Consider the following 10128-nt stretch of genomic DNA (forward strand, 5'->3'; position numbering starts at 1 on the left):
TGTTTAAAAAAAAACAATTCAAAAATTTCTTTTATTATTTTTCTTGTATATATGGACAGAGATTATACAAGAAAAAAAAATATATATATTGATATATTTTATATATAATTCTATATAATATAATATAATATAATTATGATTATATAAGTTTTTTTGAGTGAGTCTCGATTGCGCACATTACAGATCGGACACGACAAAATTTCCCGATCGGACACAGTTCGATCGGACACAGTTCCGATCGGACAGTTCCGATCGGACCGGTTCCGATCGGACACAGTTCCGATCGGACACAGTTCGATCGGACACAGTTCCGATCGGACACAGTTCCGATCGGACACAGGCTCGATCGAACACAAGCTCAATCGGATACAGTTTCGATCGGACACATATGGTTGCAAATTGAACACCGACCTGGTTGGACATAGGCCCGATCGAGTTTGTGTCCGATCGGGTCTGTGTCCAATCGGGAAATTTTGTCGTGTCCGATCCGTACGCAAACGGGACGATCCCGTTTTTTTGCCGAGTTGGCTATTACCCGGTTGGTTGATTGTTGGTTACTATTGTAGATAGTCATTTGTTTATTGCCTTAGAAATTGGCGATAAACGTATCAGCTGACGTGAGCTGTATCCAGGAAAGATATAAGCAGAAATATATATTTAATTGAGATGTGGTTTTAAATGCTAAGTGGTGTTAAGTTGTGGTGTCAAGTTAAATGCAAGTGAAAAAGGAAAAGTGCAATTTTTAGAAACAATTGTTAATCTGAATAAATATACAGGTTTGCTATTCTTTCTAATACCATTTTATTACGCTTTGATCTTAGTTTTGTTTCAGATTTAGTTAATACGATCGAGTATTTACAAGTATCTACAAGAGATATATAAAAGAGAACTTTAACGAAGAAGAAAAAATAAATGACTTCAAACAATAATCATTGGTATTCAGCACCAAATTGCATATTGACAATTAATTTAGAGAAACGGCATTATTTTCGTTTTTCAAAAGAGCATGATAGGTATTGTTTTGCTTATAACATTATATTATATTTTCAAACTTGTATAATGTATTAATATACAGGATATTTGGTAAAGATTATGCCAATGCTCGTGAGCACTGTGAACTGAACAGAAAAGTCCTTTACCATTTTTTATAATGCTTAATAATGGAGTTATTACTGAGTAAAGTTTGGTCTATCATCGCCGATCTTTAGCTGGGCGCATGTTGGTGAATCGCGTGCCTGTAGTGTGCGCCCGCCACTATCATTTTCTGTTTAGTTTACTGTGCTCTACTCGCTCACGAACGTTAGTACAATCTTTATAGGACACTCTGTATATCTCACAATATTAAAAAAATTTATGACTGCAATGTTTTTAAGTAATGTAGAAAGTATCAAATGTGATTTTATTATATATATATATATATATATATATATATATATATATATATATATTTATTTATTACATAAATGTATTATTATGTACATATTATATATAGATGTATTATTATTTAGATGGTTGACATAGGTACAAGCATGTGAAAGAATAGATCTTCTACTAAAAGGGCCAAAATATTTTTAAAACTGTCGCTTGTGTCATCTTCATCTTGAAAACAAATTTTATTTTATAAAAAAAAGGACATAACTTCATCCAAATGCCATTCCAACAATATTTTATATGTGCAATTTGGATAATAGGTAAGCTTTCATTTTACGAGTATAATAACTTAAATCATTCTTTAGTCAGAATATTTTGGTATTTGTAAAATAAAAAATTTTTCACATAACACATTAGAAACACATAAGAAAGTTGTATTTCTAGAAAAAAATTTAAATTAAATTTATTTTTATTTATATTATTCTTAATTTATTTTATTTTTTAATTATTATAAAAATAGCTTATACATTATTATCTTCCTCTTCAGATACTATCACTATTCAACTTGCAATTTCATTACTGTAAAAAATAATAATTTTTTTACAGTAATGAAATTGCAAGTTGAATAGTGACAGTATCTGAAGAGGGAAATAATAAGTAAGCTATTTTTGTAATAATTAAAAAATAAAATAAATTAAGAATAATATAAATAAAAATAAATTTAATTTAAATTTTTTTTCTAGAAATATAACTATGGATAATCAACAAGAAGAAATAAATAGATATATTTAATTTTAAACCTTACAATTAATTTTTTTAGCAATAATTTAGTATCAGTAATAATCTAGTAATTAGGTAAACAAAAGTCATTTTGATATTACATTACATCACAATAACAGTTTTTGATATCTGTGATGACATTAATCTAAAATCAATTTTTCACGTTTATTTTTACGGAAACTCAAAAGAAAATGTAGGAGTAATTCTGTCTGCACCAGTGCAAGAAGGTAACAATATTATTATTTATTTTTAAATTATTAATTGTTTTTAATAACAATAAACAGTAATTATATTTTATATCACTAATTGATATAACATTTTTTAGTAATTTGCAGCCAACGAATATTAACACAGAAATTGTTTGACCGTAAATTTTTATTTATTATAGTTTATATTTTATTTTTGATTACGTGTCTTATCATTTATTTGATTATGATTAATTGTGTGTGCAATACAAATAATATATTTATAAACATGTACTTTGATTTATATTTATATTGTTTAACTTAAATTTTTTAATTATTAAGTTTATTAATTTAGTATTATTACTCTGTCTTCTTCTTATTTTTTAATTTAAACTGATAAAATCATATTTGTATAATTGCACACACGCATAATTATAATATATTAAGATATATACAGTGAGATATATAAATATTTAAAATTGTGTTATCTTTCTATTATATATTTTCTATTTTTTTTAAATATAAAATTACAGTTTATAGTTATTATTATAATTTTATTTTTTGTCTTTAAATATTTATTAATTTATGTTTTCCGATTTTTCTTTTTTTTTTTCTTTATTTTTTATTTATTTCTTTATGTTCTCTAATAAATTTGAATATTTTACAGAAGTACATCAAGCGATATCCGGCATCCTTCCAAAAGTCTGAATCATAGATTACAGATGGAGAACAAAAAATTAAAAATCAAAATAAAAAGATTGCAGCAATCAATTCGAAGAATGCAAAAAAAGAAGAAAAAAATAAGAGAAAAATTGCAGCAGTTGAGGAAGAAGGCAACGATCTGGAAATACTTAAGAAATTAGGTAATAAATTATTGCATGGTAATTTTAAGAAATTATTACAGCGTAGATTAATGCACAGATTAAGCGCAAGCGTGGTATGAGGTACGATCCACAATTTAAGAAATTTGCCTTATCTTTATATTTTTTGAGTCCGCAAAATTATAGACAATTGAAAACATCAATTGCATTGCCTTCTGTGCGTTCTCTGCAACAATTTACTCAAGCATGAGAGTTAGTACCTGGTGTAAATTCAAAAATTTTTGAAATATTACGCATCAAATTAATGACAGTACCAAGTGTGGAAAGACATTGCACTTTATGCATAGACGAAATGAGTTTAAAAAGTCATTTATGTTATAATGTTTCTCGGGATGAAATTACTGGTTTTCAAAACACTGTTTACGAAAAATCTTCCGAAAAATCCTTGCAAAAAGTGCTTTAGTTTTTATGGCATGAAGCATTGCAGGTAAATGGAAACTCCCTGTTTGTTATTACTTCGTTGAAACTACATGTCCCAGTAATATTAAAAAAAAAATCTTATTTTTGAAATAATAATGAAATTAAAGAATAGTGGCGTTAAAATACATGCCTTAGTAACGGACATGGGATCTAATTTCATTTCGCAGCTTTCACGCGATTTAGGAATTTCAACCAAAAATTCTATCTTTTTTGTTAAGAAAGAAAAATTATTTTACATTTTTTTTTGTTAAGAAAGAAAAATTATTTTACATTTTTGACCTCATTTAATAAAAGCAACGCGCAATAATCTTATAAAACATAATTTTCAATTTAATTAAAAAATTGCTTCATGGGCACATTATTCAAATTTATGAAAGAGATAGCAAACAGTGGATAAGAGCGGCTTATAATTTATCGAAATGTCATATTAAATCAAATGGTTTTCAAAAAATAAAAGTCAAATACGCAAGTTCAAGTATTCAATAATCACGTATCTGCAGGCATGTATGCACAAATGTTTTCCGGTTTTCTTTCAACTAAAGCAATTGGAACAATTGATTTAATTTCTCATTTCGATAAATTATTTGATATTTTAAACTCTCTTCCATGCTAATCCAAAAGAATACGGGAAAGTTTTCACTGGAAGTGAAAAAGAAATAAAATTTTTACAAAATATGCTGAATTTTATACGATTGAAGTCATTGACGAAAATGATTCATGTGTAAAATCAGTAAAAAATGCTTTAAATGCAGATTATTATTAATAATATGCAATTGTGGGATACATTAAAATTCTATAATTTTATGTATGTTCTAACCCGCAGATTAAATCAAGATTGTGTAGAAAATTTCTTTGGTTTAATTAACAAGATAATTGTTTGAATCCAACACCTATACAATTTGCGCAGTGCTTTTAAAAAACTTTTTAGTATCAAATTTCTTGAACAGATAAATACAACAAATTGTGCTCTAGATAAGGACGAAATGTTAAGTGAAATTGAAACAGTTACAGTAGAATCTGTGATATCAGAATTTGTGCCATCTTTGACGTGCAAGATTTTAAATATAGCAAATCATGATTATTGTACACTAAATCTGCCAGAAGAAAATGCATTTAAATGTATGTAAGCGGATTTTTAATAAAAAGATGTTCAGAGATACATTCTTGCGAAGTCTGTATAATATCTCTAAAGGAAAATAAGACTGTTTTAGATGATACAATATTACATTGTTCTTTCCGAGTATATAAAGGTGAAGAGGAAAATATATTTGGAAACTTGAATATACCAAGCAATAATTTTTATCATTACATAAATCAATTAGAAAAATATTTGTAGAAAATTTTGAGAGCAATTGTTTCCAAAAAAATATTGGCAGTTATTTATTTGAATTTGCACAAAAAGTAATTTTTGAACCTCCATGTTTAAATTTTCCTTTTTTATTTCTTAATAAATTGTTTTTGCGTATGCGAATTTATTTTACATTATCACAACATAATAAATCATGCAAAGGATATAGCAAAAAAAGTAGAAAACTTTTGAATATTTTACATTTGTAATTTTTGTTATATATAAGCTTTTTTATATTTAATCTATCACAGTTTTATTTTTATAATATGTTTTTATAATATAACAATTAATGCTTTTATTTTTTGTATTATAACAGTTTTTTAATTATGTAAAATATAGATATGATCAATTGCATGTTTTCTTAACAGTGTGTATACAATGTGTGTACTTTGTTATATATACTAATCGGATGTATAGTATGTATTTCTTCTATATTAATTGCATGTTTGCATTATTTATTCTGATTCTAATCTTTTTCTTTTTTTCTTTTTCTCCGATTCGTATCAAAGTGGATCGAATAGCTGAAATACGAATAGGTGAGGGAATTGAAGGAAGAAAAATTATAGTTTGAGATTTAAGAATTATTGCATTTATTATATTATAAGCAGTATTGATTTATAATATAATCTTATAAGGTATATTATCGGTGTGTTATAAGCTATCTAACAGGTTTATGTTTCATTTCATTTATAATATTTGTTATTGCATGGTGTTATGTATTTAGCGATAAACATATATATATACATATATATATATATATATACATATATATATACATATATATATATATATATTAGGTTGGAGAAAAAGAAATCCATTATTTTTGCGTGCCATCTACCGAAAAAATAATGGATTTCTTTTCCTCAACCTATATATATATATATATATATATATATATATATATATATATATATATCGCAACATAAGAAATAGATCTATAAAAAGACCTGTAACATGTGCGGGCGTGCGGGCGTGTATATTCTGTCAACGAGAGAATGGCCATGGATCGGATGAAAACTCGTCCGATCGTCGCGTAAGTCTTTGCCCGCAGACCGCTTAGAAAACCCCCACCACATTATTTTTAAAAAACCGAACAGTTTAGTTTAATGATAACGAATGTTAATATATTTCTACCAAAAAAGTATTTACAAAGTTTTATACAGTGCAATGGAAGGAGAATTAAATATTGAACTGCCGCTAATGTCATCTCCTATGAAGAAAAATAAGCAAGGCCAGGTAAACAATGATGAATAAAAATTATTAATATGTTTGTAATATACCGGAGACTGTAGTTTTAAAGTCCCTTTTAGTATGAGTTCGTTACGAGAAAGATATATTGAAGTTTAAAAAATTGTTTAAATAATTATGAATAAGGTTATATTAATTTGACGTTTCTCCTTGTTATTTATTTTGATAAAATAAAATTTATACGTATCAGATAAATTTACTTATAACTTGTTTTTTTTGTATTGTTAAAATTTTAATTTTATAATTTTATTAATTTTAATTTTATAATTTTTTTATATATTATTTATTTATTTATTTATCTTTTATTACGTTGACGAAGATCTTTCAAATTATAATAGTGTATTTATAATGTATATTTTTTATTTGTACTTTCAGCTAATCCACAACAGTCAAAAGCTCATCATTATCAATTTACATAAAAAATTGAAAAAAGATAATCTAAAAATTTTAAATAAAGCTGTTGCTCAATTGGCAGAATAAACAGGTATTGGTGTTACCAGTATTAAAAATATATTGTTGGAATATAAGAACACAGATGCGGTTATATCTCCAAATAAAAGGAAACGTCCCCTATTTTTTAAAGAAAAAATTGATAAATTTGATAAAAATGCTATTGGATAATGAATTTGATAAAAATGCCATGGAGAGAAGTGCATGAATTTTACTTTAATAGAAAATTATTAACGTTGAACAAAATTCTGCAAGCCGTAAACGCTGACAAAGATTTTCCAAATTTCAAACTTTTCACTCATTATTAAAAAAACTAAATTTTACATATATTACCCGACATCGCAATAACATCCTAATAGAGAGAGAAGATTTGATTGTTTGGCGGAGAAACTATCTGTAAAGAAATACCGAGAAGAAGGCCAACAAATTTATTATCTGGATGAGACTTGGATTAATGCCGGTGACGTCACAAATAAAGTTTGGATGAATGAAACTGTTAAATCCAAGAAAGATGCGTTTCTCCGAGGATTGACAACGGGGCCAGCTAATCTAAACGGAGAGGGTAAACGCCTAATTGTTCTACATATTCTGCAGTGCTACTGGTTTTGTTCCTGGCGGATTTTTATGTTTTGAATCGAAGAAACATACAGGCGATTACCACGACAAAATGAACAGTGATACATTTCACGAATGGTTAAAAAATATATTACCATCATTAGAAGACAATACTGTCATAGACAATTATTGTCATGGACAATGTTCCGTATCATTCCGTGAAACTGGAGAAACTGTCAAATCTTGTTCGAAAAAAGCAGAAATAATACAATGTAACAAAGTAAAGGTTACAAAGTAAAGGAAAAGAAGTATCAGAGACTATGGTGAAGACAGAACTTTTGCAAATTGTTTCACTACAAAAAAAAACGAATTTGATAAATATAACGTAGACAAAATGGCAAAACAACATAACAAAACGATTCTTAGATTACCTCCGTAACATTGCGAAATCAATCCGATTGAAATGGTATGGTCAATGGTTAAGAGACATGTGAAGACTAATAACAGAACTTTTAAAATTTTGATATCAAATTATTACTTGAAGAAGGTATTGATTGAATAATAGCTGAACATTGGAATAATTTTATTAGGCATGTTAAAAATGAAAAAAAAAAGTGGGAGATCGACTATACAGCCGATAGTATGGTTGATATCTCCAGTAATAATTAATGTCACAGGCGAAATAGATTCTGAAACTTCTGATAACGATTATTAATTCTGTATGTTAGTTTTTATGTCATTATAATTTTATATCATCTTTGTATATTATTATTACTTATTTCATATTTTATATTATTATTATTGTGTACACATATTATTATTTCATTCGCATATTATTATTAATTATTTTGTTCATATATTATTATTTAATTATTATTATTTAATTTGTTCATCTATTATGATTTATTTTATTACATATTTTGTTTACGTATTATTATTATTGACTCCAGAGGCTGCAATTTATACAACCTCCTGTACCTCCTTCCATCCTGCTTCGACCTGCGCTCCATTGCCTGCACTCTTCCGCTCTCGCTTCCGATCGTCTTCGACTGACTCTTCGATCTTGCATCCTGCATCTCTCCTGTTTCTCGTCGCATCGTCCGATCTTCTTCGATCCTGATCTGCTCGCCATGCGTCTTTCATTCTGCTCGATCTCTCTTTCTGCACTTCCTCGATCGCTCTCTCTGATCTTCTCTCTGATTTGTCACTCCTCCTCTCTCTTCACTCCACTCTCTCTCTAACACTCTTCTCCTCTCTCTCCACTCTAACTTGTCGCTCCTTCTCTCTCTTCACTCTACTCTCTCTCTAACACTCTAGCTCACTCCGCTGTCCTGCAATTACTTTTCCACGCTTCTGCAACTCCTAACCTAACTCTATCTTTAACCACAATGTGCGACTACGTACTATTCCCGCGGTTCCGTACGGTTGCGTGCTTAAAGCGGGGAGCACACACTTTTGCATAAGCGCATAATCATAAACATAAAGAAATTGATTGGTCCACAAACATATTTCTAATGAAATGAACCAATCAATTTCCTTATGCTTATAGTTATGCGCTTGTGCAAAAATGTGTGCTCCCCGCTTAATCCCTATCGATTTCTGTGCTCGATCCTTGTAAAATTTGCACCTCCTGCGCCATCTCTCGGATTTCCCGCCTCATCATTATTTGTTCCTTTCCAATGCGCCCTGTGTTGTTTCATGCGTCCTCTCTCTTGTCAACATCTTCTTGTCAACATCTTCTTGACAACATCTTCCTCTGCCTTTCGCCTTTCTTTCTTTCCATATGTTTTTTTTTCTCTCTCTCTCTCTCTCACTATTTCTTTCTGTCCTAACCTCCAACTGCCAATACTATATATCCTTAACTCCTTCTAATTTCTTCATCTTCTGTCCATCTTACTTCCCTTCATTCTCATCTGATTTCCTCTCCGCTCTTCCTTCTCCACCCTTCTAGTTTCTAGCTTTCCTTCTTGCTTCTGCATTCCACGCTTTTTTTTCTCGAGCACATTTATGACTACTCTCCCTCCGCCGCCTAGACACGGAACCTCTATCCATTAAAATAAATATATATTTGATATTAATTTCGCTCATGCTCAATTTTCTTTTGCACTCCTAAAACTTAAAATCTTTTACAATATAAACAATTTCTAATAAAAATATGTTAATATTAAAGATATATTAATATGTTAATATTAAAGATTCAATTATTTCGTAAATTATAAATGTTTTGCTATGTAATTTAAATATATTACAATGATTTTGATTTTATGTCACATTTAAATGTCAAGATTATTTCACCCATTCAATTTTCTAAGCTAATAGTCTCAGGCCCAAGCGTGCCATATTTACGTATACAGTATTGAGTAGGTTGCCATGCTCTCCTCACTTTGTCTGTCTATGCACAGACCGTAGCCATTCTTTCGTTGGACAGAGTATATATGTCATAGGCAAATAATTATTTTAGGAAAATAGCTTTTGACTAGACAAATATTATTTACCTAGTCAAATAGTTTTTCGCCCGTTTAATTTTGTGTTGAGATGCCATTTTCTTAAGCAAATGTTATTTTCCTAGATAATGTTAATTGACTGAACTGTTAGGTAAATGGTGTTCGTTATAATTATTAATAAGGTAATTATTTAGTTTAACGCTTTCACTTCAAATATCGGTAGAAAAGTGTATGCGTGGAGATAGTGTGTTCCGCCCCTACAGGGGGCTCCACTACCATTAAAATTAGACACATAGGTTTGCGTTGAACTTCGGTTTGCGTAAAAAGTTGTAAACTCATGTGAAACCTTGCTTCGCGTGAAAAGTTGTAAACCCATGTGAAAGGATTTTACATAATTTTCCACGCAAAGCGAGATTCAAGGCAAATCTATGTGTCTAATTTTAATA

The 10128-nt window shown here is 29.0% G+C and overlaps 1 long non-coding RNA gene across 2 annotated transcripts; it reads left to right on the forward strand.

Annotated features, from left to right (window-relative positions):
• The first annotated feature begins 495 nt into the window (after positions 1–495).
• LOC126853021 (uncharacterized) lies at positions 496–4531 on the forward strand. 2 transcript variants are annotated; one of them, XR_007687898.1, is made up of 5 exons: positions 496–1013; positions 1509–1691; positions 2340–2378; positions 3004–3199; positions 4461–4531. It is a non-coding gene; the product is annotated as an uncharacterized LOC126853021 (long non-coding RNA). The 2 variants fall into 2 exon arrangements; XR_007687897.1 differs by lacking the exon at positions 4461–4531 and having other exon boundaries at positions 3004–4363.
• Positions 4532–10128: the final 5597 nt, after the last annotated feature.

Source organism: Cataglyphis hispanica, chromosome 11, assembly GCF_021464435.1.
Source record: "Cataglyphis hispanica isolate Lineage 1 chromosome 11, ULB_Chis1_1.0, whole genome shotgun sequence".
Lineage (NCBI taxonomy): Eukaryota > Metazoa > Arthropoda > Insecta > Hymenoptera > Formicidae > Cataglyphis > Cataglyphis hispanica.